This window comes from Diaphorina citri, unplaced genomic scaffold, assembly GCF_000475195.1.
Source record: "Diaphorina citri unplaced genomic scaffold, Diaci psyllid genome assembly version 1.1 scaffold572, whole genome shotgun sequence".
In the NCBI taxonomy this organism is placed as follows: Eukaryota; Metazoa; Arthropoda; class Insecta; order Hemiptera; family Psyllidae; genus Diaphorina; species Diaphorina citri.
Window position 1 is genome coordinate 20,330 of NW_007378006.1, and position 13,531 is coordinate 33,860.

General features: G+C 39.2%; 1 long non-coding RNA gene across 1 annotated transcript in view; it reads left to right on the forward strand.

Annotated features, from left to right (window-relative positions):
* LOC113467864 overlaps nucleotides 1-707 on the forward strand; it is a 4,982-nt gene extending 4,275 nt beyond the window's left edge. Inside the window, exon 2 of the long non-coding RNA XR_003391800.1 lies at nucleotides 383-707. This is a non-coding gene — a long non-coding RNA (uncharacterized LOC113467864). The remainder of the gene's footprint in view (nucleotides 1-382) is intronic.
* The last annotated feature ends 12,824 nt before the right edge of the window (nucleotides 708-13,531 follow it).

A 13,531-nucleotide genomic window follows, 5' to 3' on the forward strand; every position in this document is an offset into this window, starting at 1 on the left:
TATCGCAACGGACGACCCTATGATGAAGCCCGGCCGCGGATATGCGCATGCGGCGGGAGGAGCTTGCGGAACAGTCCGCCCTCGGTCGGCGGCGGAGCGGCCGGAAGGACGCAGTTTGTGTATCATAATAACTTGTGGGTAAGACTTGAAAAATAGTGATATATTAATCGAAAATTTGACGCCAAAAATTCAGGGAAATTTGTGATATCCCCAAAAACGACATTTTTGTGTTGAAAATTTGATACCAAGAATTTCGGGGGAAAGTTTGAAATCCACGACAAAACTACATTTTTGTAGAATAGAATAGAATATACCTTGTTTATCCTGCCCGAATAGGACTGAAAAGTCCCTTTACCCCAGCAGTCTAAACAAGGTCTCGAAGGTTATTGACCTGTAAGGCTATTTGTCTATGAGGTTATTGACCTCTAAGGCTATTAACCTTTAAGGTTATTGACCTCTAAGGCTATTGACCCATGAGGTTATTGACCTCTAAGGTCATTGACCTATGAGTTTATTGACCTCTAAAGGCTATTGACCTATGAGGTCATTGACCTCCAAGGTTATTGACCCCTAGGTATATTAACCTGTGAGTTTATTGACCTCTAAGGTTATTGGGATGTGCTTGTCTTTCGTTTCATTTTTTGAACATATTTCTACTAATATGACTGTATTATAATTTTTGACCGATTTTGTTTAACATTTTGAAATCCGTATTTGTTTTCTTCTTTCTTTCGTCTCCCTGGTAAACGCTAGGCCGCTTGTTCAATTCCCGCCCGGGGCAGATTTTATCCTGAACGGATAATGTTCGTTCTCGGAACGACTGGCTTTCTCCTATCCTGTCTCTCTTCAATTTCGTGATGATGAGACTTTAGCAGTTACAGTTCCCTCTATCAAACATCTTCAAAAAAAAAATGAAAAGTTTCCATGGCAACCATTAAGTAAACAAAAAAATATTCTATTGAATAGAGTAGTAGATAATAAACTGCCTCCTTTATCAACTCATCATTTTCGAGTACTTTTTTTTTCTACGACGCCTACTTGTCAAAATAAAAAAAAAGTTTGAATAGAAAAACCTCCTTTTTTCTTCTTCGTCCTCTTCTTCTTTTCCTCCTCTTCCTTCTCGTTCTTCTTTTTTGCCTCTTCGCCTTTATCCACCCTTCAGAACTTCAAAGAAAGTCTTTGAAAGGATAGTCTTTGAAATAGTCTTTCAAAGTCTTTGAAAGGATAATACATTTTTTTTTTATTATTATTATTTTTTTTTTTACAAATTAATCATACTCGTAGTTATTTTTTATGGAGGTTTTATGTCACTGCATAACTGCCAAGGTGTTTAGTGACGGGAGTTTTACCCTCCATTCGGCAACAAGCTACCCGCCTCCTCACATTAAATCTCACCCAGTCTGAGTGGGACCGGGAAAAACCAGCCCTTGGTTGCCCAAATGGTCACCCACCCGGATACCAACGGTGCGCAACCTTGCTTAACTTGAAAGTTGAGAGATCCATTGGGCATTGTTCTTTGTTGTTGTATTCAACGTGCTATCTCCGCTGACTTAACGAATTTATAATCTTGGTTCTATTCTGCTCTGTTTTTCAATGGAATAATAGGATGGAGATTCTAAAAAGCTACCCTCTAGCTAGATTCTAGTGTTATAAAAAGAATGTAATATTTTTTACTAACAATTATTTTTGTTTACTTTTTTTTGTCTGACAGATTTTATGTACTATTTTTCTAGTGTTAAGTCGTACAAAAAAGAGACCGCTTTGAGGCTTCGGTGTAATGAAAACAGCCCTAAAGTATGGATGGGTTGAGCTTAATACGAGTGCTTACAAGACAGACACGCTACCTACCTAACTACGCTGGCCGATTGGAAGAACCCTGTTTCGCCCAATCATACCCTTAATTATGGGGTCTGCCTTGCAGTGGCGTAGCGTGTATGTATGGCGGCCATACAACTCAAAAGTTCACTCTAATGCCCATAAATATTAATGGCATGTACTGTGATGGGACTTGGTAGACCTGTGCATGAGCCCTACAACGCCCTACACTTGAATTTAGACCATGCTACGCCACTGCTGCCTTGTAAGCGCTAGGTCGCAGGTTCGATTTCCGGACGGGGCGAATTTTAAATCAAACAAATATTGGGTTCGTTCTCCGAACGACTCGGGCTTTCTCCTATCCTGTCTTCCCCTCTTTGATTTCGTGATTACAAGACCTTAGCAGTTACAGTTCTCTCTATCGAACCTTTTCAATAGTAATTAATAAAATACGAGTTCCATTAGAACCTAATTCCCTTCGGTGGAGCCTGTAATTGGAAATGTAAATAGAATAGAATAGAATATACCTTGTTTATCCTGCTCGAATGAGACTAAAAAGTCCCTAGTGTGTAAAGGGCAAAGGTTAGAAATACCTTCATTACCTCAACGCAAAATTTATTTCCTGTCAGCCTTATGGCATTTCACATTGAGTGGTAGGTAATAGGTACCTACCTATTCTACTTTCTTCTCCTTTGTCTTCTCTTCTTCTTCGCCTCCTTCTCTTCTTCTTCTTCTTCTTCTTCTTCTTCGCCTCCTTCTCTTCTTCTTCTTTTCCTTCGCCTCCTTCCTCTTCTTCTCCTCCTTCTTCTTCCTCTTCTCCTTCTTCTTCCTCTTCTTCTTCTTCTTCGTCTCCTTCTCTTCTTCTTCTCCTTCGCTTCCTTCTTCTCCTCCTTCTTCCTCTTCTTCTTCTCCTCCTCCTCCCCCTCCTCAATAACTAACCGTGTGCAACAAAAACTTGCTATGGATAAAGTCTGTTGAAGAATCCAGGTTGAAAGAAAAGTAACAAAGGGCGAAAGATGTTTTGCTCAAGATAAGATTTCGGGGGGGTCAAACTTCTTTGTGTTGACCCATAACAGCAGACCTTTTGGCACGGAAATTTCTTGGAGACACGCAAGTAGAGAAATTCTTAGAGGAAAAGGCGCGGGAGAAAAACCCACTTACCTAATTTTATCGTGAGTCAATGACATTATGTTGGTACCTATCTAACAAAAGCTAAGCATACCTACCTATAACTGAATGGTTTATAAACCAGAACCACTAAATATCAGAATTTGTACATTTTTTTGGGGGTAGAGCGAACTGTAAGTAACTGTTGAGGTTTTATCGTCCCAAAAAGAATGACGGAATATTAGAAAGCCAGCCGTTTCAGAGAACGAACCTTATCTGTATAGGATAAAGTTCGCCCCGGGCGGGAATCGAACCCGTGGCCTAGCGCTTACAAGGCAGCTACCTTACACGCTAACAAGGCTGGCTTAGGTTTACTTGATGGTGGTCTTACAAAGGGATTTCCTCAAAGCAATTTCCCTGGATCACTCTTTCGATTACAAAACATAATCCCCCTAAATGGAATTTCGTCAGCTTTCGGAAGATTGATAAATTCGCCCACATATTTTGGCTTCAGGCATTGTGACTACGGCTTAACTGTGTGTTTAACTGTTAAGCCACTGTTCAATCATAGTTTGACAGTTTTCTCCATGTTTGTCATTTCTTCTTGTTGTCTCTTTCCTTTTAGTCTTCCTCTTTATTACTTTCCTTAATTCCTTCCCTTTCATTTGACGCAATGTTATAATTCCTTTTTCTTCTACTCCTTTTCTTTTTGTTTATCCTTCTCGATCTACTCTTCCTCTTCTTACATGTCTTTTCCTTCTTGAGTCTTTTCTATCTTTTCATTTTCCTTTCTCATTATCTTCTCCTTTGCTTTTATCTCTTTCTCATTCTGCTTCCATATTTCTCTTATTTTTTTTCCTTACCTCCTCCTCCTCCTCCTCCTCCTCCTTCTCCTCCTTCTCCTCCTCCTCCTCCTCGTCTTCCTCTTCTTCCTCCTTATCCTTCTTCTTCCTCTGTTTCCTCTTCTCTTTCGCCTTCTCCTTTTCTTCTTCCTCTGCCTCCTACTCCTTCTTCTATTCCATCCTCCATTTTATTCTCATTCCATTTTCATCAGTTATTTCTCGTTATCCATTTCAAAATTCCATTTCAAGCCGAGATTAGGGCCTTGTGTTATTGTGGGAGTTCGGCCTCGAAACATATCCTCTGTTTTTATTGTTTTCTGACATTTTCTTTCCCACGGGGTATTTCTCTCCCTCCCTAAATTTGTTTTAGGGATTGAATGAGCTTGTCCCTCCCTCATTGTTTTCGGCGTACAAGTATTCCTCTTTATTGTTTTTCCCCTCTCTCATTGTGCGTATGTTCCTTTTTTTTTTTCTTTTCTTACCAATCGAATTATTATTTTCTTGGTACAATAATTGTGCGATACTTCTTCCATAGGATATTATGAGGAAGTCTTGCAGTATGTAAACTAAGGGTTAGGAATAGGACTTCAATAATTGAAGTCCTTTTAAAATGGATATAACACATGAAAATAATAATAATAAAACTAGGGTTCGGTGAACTTTACTCACTCTGAAAAAGAGCCCTTACGTTGCCCCGAGAACAAACCATATCTGTTTAGGATAAAATTACCCTGGGCAGGAATCGAACCCGCGACCTAGCAGACGCGCTACCCTCAAAGCCAATTGGACTGGTTCTTTCGTGCTTTATATCCTGTATTTGGAAACGAAGGTGGAGGAGAAAAAAGAGTAAGCCAATTGTTAACTTCGAAGCTTTAGGACAAAAAAAAAAGAGCAAGCAATGGGAAATTTTCAAATTAAAGGAATGTTCACTCTTCATTCATTCAAAAAGAGCGCGATTTGGGATATCACAAGTCCGAGTAAATTCCCGTTCTCACTTGTCGTTAATTTCCCTGGATCACACTTTCGATTACAAAACATAATCCCCCTAAATGGAATTTCGTCAGCAAAGCTTTCGGAAGATAATTCGCCCACATATTTTGGCTTCAGGCATTGTGACTACGGCTTAACTGTGTGTAGAAAATCGTGTCGTGTGTAGTAGTGGGAACACTCTCATTTAAATTACATTGCCTACAGGACATTCGGAAGAAAAAAATCGTGTCGTGTGTAGTGGGAGCACTCTCATTTAAATTACATTGCCTACAGCAGTGTTTCTTAATTAGTTTGGCCCACGGAACCCTTTTCAAAAGGTGAACATCTTTGCGGAACCCTGAACTTTCAAGATTGCACCCCCCACCCCCACAGTTCCCTCTATCAAACCTCTAAAAAAAGCTGTATAAGATGAAATACCTAGTCTAAGATGGTCGTTTTGAGACTGCATTTTATCTAATGTATGGTTTTTCCAAAATATCTCGCGGAACCCTTGCCGTCAGCCCGCGGAACCCCTAGGTTCCGCGGAACACCAATTAAGAAACACTGATCTAAGCTATTTATATCTATCTATCAAGAACTGATAGGATTAGAGTGGGCTCCGGCTGTCTGTCTGAAGGGTAAAGATGTATAAAGAGTGGTTGCGCGAGTGTGTGATGTGAGTGAGTTAGTTATTTATAAAATGGAACAACTCTTGGCTAAAAGAACTACTCCTTTCAATCTTTTCGCAAAACTACACTGTCAGTGAGTTAAATCCTAGAAAATGTGTTACTCCCTCTTCAACTGAATTTTAGTCAGTAAATAGTACAGAAAATTGCATGGAGAGATCCCTGCCACTTGCCAGGGGCCAGCCCTTTTTTTTTTGGGTCAACCCACTTTAAAAATGCCCCCCCCAATTATCCCTCTAGTTTGAGAATATCTTCTCGAAAGGCCTTGTGTAATCCAGCCAGAAGGATTGAATAATATCAGATCCGACCCCTACTCCGGGGAGAGTCCGGGGTATTCTCTTGACGTACTTACTTCGAAATAGTCTAATTCAGTGTTTCTTAATTAGTTTGGCCCGCGGAACCCTTTTCAAAAGGTGAACATCTTTGCGGAACCCTGAACTTCCAAGATTGCACCCCCCACCCCTTATTATAAAAATACAACAGCCTAGTTGGCTGAAAGGTTAGTACGTCTGCCTTTCAATCGCTAGGTCGCGGGTTCGATCCCCGCCCGGGGCGAATTTTATCCTAAACACATAAAGTTTGTTCTCGGAACGTCTGGCTTTCCTCCTATCCTGTCATTCTTCTCTCTTCGATTTCGGACGATAAGACCTTAGATGTTACAGTTCCCTCTATCAAACCTCTAAAAAAAGCTGTGTAAGATGAAATACCTAGTCTAAGATGGTCGTTTTGAAACTGCATTTTATCTAGTGATTCTAGTGTATGATTTTTCCAAAATACATATGTATCTCGCGGAACCCTTGCCAGGTTCCACGGAACTTCAATTAAGAAACACTGGTCTAATTAAATTCCCCGTATATCTCATCATAAAATCCAAGAACGAGCCCAGCCCAAGATTCTTCGAAATAGAAATCTCTGCCTCTCCGTATATTATTATTATTATTTCGATGCTCCTCTTCTTCTTTTCGCCCTTGAGGAAGCAAAGTCCAATAAAGAAAAAAAAACCTAGTAAACACTTGCTGATTTCGATGCTCCTCTTCTTCTTTTCGCCCTTGAGGAAGCAAAGTCCAATAAAGAAAAAAAAACCTAGTAAACACTTGCTGTCAGTCAGAAGTTTTTATTTGTTAACACAACATCAAATAGAAGAGAAATAGGAGAGAGGGAGAAGAATGACAGGGAGGAGGAGGAGGAGGAGAAAGGGAGAGAGGAGGAGGAGGGGACAAGAAGAATAAGAAAGAGAAGAAGGAGTAGAAAAGAAGAAGAGGAAAGGGGGGACAAGAATGACAGGGAGGAGGAGGAGAAAGGGAGAGAGGAGGAGGAGGGGACAAGAAGAATAAGAAAGAGAAGAAGGAGTAGAAAAGAAGAAGAGGAAAGGAGAACGAAAAAAGATAAGAAAGTGGTGGAGAAGGAAGGGAGAGAGGAGAATGTACATGAAGAATACGTAGAAAAGAAAGAGAGGAGGAAGAAGAGAGGGAGAGGAGAATGAAAAAAGACAAGAAGGTGACGGAGAAGGAAGGAAAATAGAAGAAGAAGGAGCGGGAAGAGGTAAAGGAGGAGGGAGGAAAAAGGACAAGTTATGAAGGAGGAGGAAGTTGAAGAAGAAGAACGTGGACATAAAGAAGGAGGAGTAGGAGGAAGAAAAGAAGAAGAAGAAGAAGAAGAAAAAAAAAACAGGACAAAGAATAGCTAGAGAATGAAGAGAGTTGCGGAAGGGGAAGAAGAAGAAGGATGAGTATAGGAGGGAGGGAAAGAAGAGATGGAGGAGGAAATTAAAAAGAAGGCCAAGTGATAAAAGAGAAGGAGAAAAGGAGAAAAAAGGAGGACGAAGAGAAAGAAGGAAGGAGAGGAAAAGGAGGGGTTGAAAGAGGGAGGCAATAAGTGTACAGTAGAAATAACAAGTTATGAAGGAGGAGGAAGTTGAAGAAGAAGAAGAAAAAAAAAACAGGATAAAGAATAGCTAGAGAATGAAGAAAGTTGCGGAAGGGGAAGAAGAAGAAGGATGAGTATAGGAGGGAGAGAAAGAAGAGAGATGGAGGAGGAAATTAAAAAGAAGGCCAAGTGATAAAAGAGAAGGAGAAAAAAGGAGGACGAAGAGAAAGAAGGAAGGAGAGGAAAAGGAGGGGTTGAAAGAGGGAGGCAATAAGTGTACAGTAGAAATTTAATAGAAAAGGTTGAATTTTTGGACAAAAGAATAAAGAAGTCTTCATACAATCACACGTACATTTTGGTTCGTCGATAAAACATTCTTACAGCATGTAAATCTAATTCTTTTTTTTTTTTTTTAATTTCGGAATATTCATTGATTGATTTTCATTTGTTTATATTAAACCAATATTTTTGTGTACATAAATCGATTTTTTTTTTTTTTTTTTTTTTTTAAGTGTTTTCCCGAATTAAAAATAATTTTTACCTAAAAAAAAAACTACGAGTAGGTATCTAATATCAGAAAAATAGAAAGAAAAAGTATCTCACCCTTATTTGCAGATATTATTAGCTCACCTGTTGCTTTAATAAACTCAATGGCGACATTGTCAGTGGCTCCTTTTCATTGACAATGACTCATTTGCAAAATTGATGCCAGTAGGTACTTATTTGCTGCATGGTTTTTGACTCATTTGCGGCAGTGTTAGTCGCTCATTTGCGACATTGTTAGTGGCTCATTTCATTTGCAATATTCAAAATGGTGGAGGCGTGTGGAATGAACGTCATCAAATTTTTGATCTTCATATTCAACGCGTTTTTCGCAGTAAGTACCTATATTATAGGGTCTGCCTTGTAAGCGCTAGGTCGCAGGTTCGATTTCCGGACGGGGCGAATTTTAAATCAAACAAATAGGGTTCGTTCTCCGAACGACTCGGGCTTTCTCCTATCCTGTCTTCCCCTCTTTGATTTCGTGATTACAAGACCTTAAGCAGTTACAGTTCTCTCTATCGAGCCTTTTCAATAATAATAGATCAGTTGCGCTTACTTGGGTGATGTTTCAAAGTCATAGAGCAGGAAAAATGAGGACCAACGGAATTTTTCTTTTTCTTCTACGACTTTTAGATCCCGAGGTAAATCGATTTAAAAAATACCGGTAAATCGTGAAGTTTGATGTCACGGCATACGCTCCTGTAAGCAATGACGTCATAATTCATGACTCCCGCTTCGTTTGTTTGTGCGCAAGCGTTTCTGCGCATTTTGACGTGAAATCTGACATCACAACTCTTGCTCCCGCTTCGTTTGTTTGTGCGCAAGCGTTTCTGCGCATTTTGACGTGAAATCTGACGTCACAACTCTTTGAACTTCAACGGCAATTAAAAATTGAATTTTCGACCTTTTAAAGTTACTTTTTCGGAGTTTTGACCTCAGATTTGGATTTTTCACTACTGTTTACGTAGGAATCGACAATTTATTAATATTTTTTACCCATTTGCAACTCCTCCATTAATAAAATACGAGTTCCATTAAAACCTACATAATTCCCTTCGGTGTAGCCTGTAATTGGAAATGTAAAGGGCAAAGGTTAGAAATACCTTCATTACCTCAAAGCAAAATTTATTTCCTCTCAGCCATATGGCATTTCACATTGAGTGGTAGGTAATAGGTACCTACCTATTCTTCTTCTTATTCGTCTTCTCCTTCTTCTTCTTCTTCTTCTTCTTCTTCTTCTTCTTCTTCTTCTTCTTCTTCTTCTTCTTCTTCTTCTTCTTCTTCCTCTTCTTCTTCTTCGTCTCCTTCTCTTCTTCTCCTTCGCCTCCTTCTTCTTCTCCTCCTTCTTCTTCTCCTCCTTCTTCTTCCTCTTCTTCTTCTCCTTCTCTTCTTCTCCTTCGCCTCCTTCTTCTTCCTCTTCTTCTTCTCCTTCTCTTCTTCTCCTTCGCCTCCTTCTTCTTCCTCTTCTTCTTCTCCTTATCCTCCTCCTCCCCCTTCTCAATAACTAACCGTGTGCAACAAAAACTTGCTATGGATAAAGTCTGTTGAAGAATTCAGGTTCAAAGAAAAGTAACAAAGGGCGAAAGATGTTTTGCTCAAGATAAGATTTCGGGGGGGTCAAACTTCTTTGTGTTGACCCATAACAGCAGACCTTTTGGCACGGAAATTTCTTGGAGACACGCAAGTAGAGAAATTCTTAGAGGAAAAGGCGGGGGAGAAGAAAAACCCACTTACCTAATTTTATCGTGAGTCAATGACATTATGTTGGTACCTATCTAACAAAAGCTAAGCATACCTACCTATAACGGAATGGTTTATAAACCAGAACCACTAAATATCAGAATTTGTACTTTTTTTTGGTAGAGCGAACTGTAACTGTTGAGGTTTTATCGTCCCAAAAAAGAATGACGGAATATTAGAAAGCCAGCCGTTTTAGAGAATGAACCTTATCTGTATAGGATAAAGTTCGCCCGGGGCGGGAATCGAACCGGTGACCTAGCGCTTACAAGGCAGCTACCTTACACGCTAACAAGGCTGGCTAGGTTTACTTGATGGTGGTCTTACAAAGGGATTTCCTCAAAGCAATTTCCCTGGATCACACTTTCGATTACAAAACATAATCCCCCTAAATGGAATTTCGTCAGCAAAGCTTTCGGAAGATTGATAAATTCGCCCACATATTGGCTTCAGGCATTGTGACTACGGCTTAACTGTGTGTTTAACTGTTAAGCCACTGTTCAATCATAGTTTGACAGTTTTCTCCATGTTTGTCATTTCTTCTTGTTGTCTCTTTCCTTTTAGTCTTCCTCTTTATTACTTTCCTTAATTCCTTCCCTTTCATTTGACGCAATGTTATAATTCCTTTTTCTTCTACTCCTTTTCTTTTTGTTTATCCTTCTCGATCTACTCTTCCTCTTCTTACATGTCTTTTCCTTCTTGAGTCTTTTCTATCTTTTCATTTTCCTTTCTCATTATCTTCTCCTTTGCTTTTATCTCTTTCTCATTCTGCTTCCATATTTCTCTTATTTTTTTTCCTTACCTCCTCCTCCTCCTCCTCCTCCTCCTTCTCCTCCTTCTCCTCCTCCTCCTCCTCGTCTTCCTCTTCTTCCTCCTTATCCTTCTTCTTCCTCTGTTTCCTCTTCTCTTTCGCCTTCTCCTTTTCTTCTTCCTCTGCCTCCTACTCCTTCTTCTATTCCATCCTCCATTTTATTCTCATTCCATTTTCATCAGTTATTTCTCGTTATCCATTTCAAAATTCCATTTCAAGCCGAGATTAGGGCCTTGTGTTATTGTGGGAGTTCGGCCTCGAAACATATCCTCTGTTTTTATTGTTTTCTGACATTTTCTTTCCCACGGGGTATTTCTCTCCCTCCCTAAATTTGTTTTAGGGATTGAATGAGCTTGTCCCTCCCTCCTTGTTTTCGGCGTACAAGTATTCCTCTTTATTGTTTTTCCCCCTCTCATTTTGGGTTTGTTTCTTTTTTTTTTTTTTTTTTTTTTTTTATTACCAATCGAATTATTATTTTCTTGGTACAATAATTGTGCGATACTTCTTCCAAAGGATATTCTGAGGAAGTCTTGCAGTATGTAAACTAAGGGTTAGGAATAGGACTTCAATAATTGAAGTCCTCTGAAAATGGATATAACACATGAAAATAATAATAAAACTAGGGTTCAGTGAACTTTACTCACTCTGAAAAAGAGCCCTTACGTTGCCCCGAGAACAAACCATATCTGTTTAGGATAAAATTACCGTGGGCAAGAATCAAACCCGCGACCTAGCAGACACGCTACCCTCCAAGCCAATTGGACTGGTTCTTTCGTGCTTTATATCCTGTATTTGGAAACGAAGGTGGAGGAGAAAAAAGAGTAAGCCAATTGTTAACTTCGAAGCTTTAGGACAAAAAAAGAGCAAGCAATGGGAAATTTTCAATTTAAAGGAATGTTCACTCTTCATTCATTCAAAAAGAGCGCGATTTGGGATATCACAAGTCCGAGTAAATTCCCCTTCTCACTTGTCGTGGGCATAATTTTATCCCAAACAGACAAAGTTGGTTCTCGGAACAGCTGGCTTTCTCCTATCCTTTCTTCCCTCTCTCTTCGCTTTCAAAATGTGAAAAGGAATTTTAATTGTGTTAAGCATATTCAAATGCTTGTCACAAACATCGTTCCCCGATTATTTCACCTAGATAAATTTCATGACATCTAGGTCTCGGGTTCGTTTCCCGCCCGGGGCATAATTTTATCCCAAACAGACAAAATTGGTTCTCGGAACAGCTGGCTTTTTCCTATCCTTTCTTCCCTCTCTCTTCGCTTTCAAAATGTGAAAAGGAATTTTAATTGTGTTGAGCATATTTAAATGCTTGTCACAAACATCGTTCCCTGGATAAATTTTATGACATGACTTGGACTCGAACCACCAACCTCCAGATCCAAAGTCCAACGCGTTAACAACTGCACCACTGAGGTTGGTTCGCTTTCGAAATGATAAGACCTTAGCAGTTACAGTTTCCTCTATCAAACCTCTTAGTAAAAAAAAATACTTTCTCATTACTAGTATAGCTTCGCGCTAGCTGTAGTAATAGAAATTTAGACGAAAAACGCTTTTTTTTACAAACCCCCAATATTACTTTCTATTATTTTTTCTTGCTTTCCAAACTCCCGTATTTGACGTTAATTAAACTTTAGCATGTGAATGAGACATTTTTATGGGCGATAGAAAAGTTTCGAACTTTGACAGCTAAAGCGTAGGTAGGTGAAAAATTCTTATTAGAACTAAAAAGGTCGCGGGGTCAAAGACCTACCAAATTGTGTCATTAGAGCGAAAGGATCAGGGCTGAAGACAGAGGGCCGAATGCACAGTCGTTCCTAAATGATTTAGGTTCCCTTTTTCCTTAAGATTTCCTATTTCCTTAAGGAATCCATTTTCCTATGTTGTTTATTTTCTTCTGCTTTAATACTATAATGGCGTCTGTTTGTCATAGGCCACTTTCGATTTTTCACCTATCAATTTGTTCAAAAAAGCTTTTCCTGTTACTAACAACTTCATTTTATGATCAATTTATTAAGAAAAATACGAGAAAAATAAAAATTACATTGTTCACTTGGTCAGATTCACATTGACAGCTCAGAAATGAGGAAATAATTTCTAAATTTTCTTCTCTTCTATTTGGATACTAATCGCGTTCATTTGCTATCGACCAGTTTCGATTGATTTTTGGTACGATTTACACTGGAATGCAAAAAAAATTAGGACAGTTTTCATTTTTATTTAATACTCTTACAGCCATTTCAAAGACAATCTGTTCCAAATTTTCTGCACGTCAGTGTATTGAAATTAAAATGTAAAACTAGGAGGACGTTTAGGATCCACTATGCATATGAATTTTAGGAAAGCACTAAAAGGAATCCCTAATCATTAAGGTACGACTGTGCATTCGGCCCAGAATTAATGGAAATATGTATTTCTTTACTGTACTGTCCAATAATGCCATTATATCCTCAGAAGTTTTTTTTTTTTTTTCCAAGAGGTTTGAGAGAGGGAACTGTATTCCAACTGTAGACGTAGCGTTTACAAATCCGTGCAAAAAAGAGCCCGCTTTGAGGCTCAGGTGTAATGAAAACAGCCCTAAAGGATGGATGGGTTGAGCTTATACGAGTGCTTACAAGACAGACACGCTACCTACCAAACTATAAACTACGCTGGCTGATTGGAAAAATCCTTTATCGCCCAATCATACCCTTAACAGTACTGGACATTGCCTGCAGGACATTCGGAAGAAAAAAATCGTGTCGTGTGTAGTGGGAACACTCTCATTTAAATTACATTGCCTACAAGAGGACATTCGGAAAAAAATCGGATGAAACTCACGAGAAGTGGGAACGGGCCTTAACAATCTGCAATCAGCATAGCTAGGTAACTTTAAAGCCCATGTATAGGAGTAGGTAATGGGTACAATTTGGTACATACATACCTACCTAAAATCTGAAACACTCTCAGATGATGTACAGCCATTTTTTGATGAAATAAATAATGATATTTTACTCGTAGTTCAGACATCTCCACCAATACATCAGTGAGAATATTGACATATCCACCAATAGGTACATCAGTGAGAATATTGACATCTCCACCAATAGAATAGTGGGAATATTGACATCTCCACCAATAGGTACATCAGTGAGAATATTGACATCTCCACC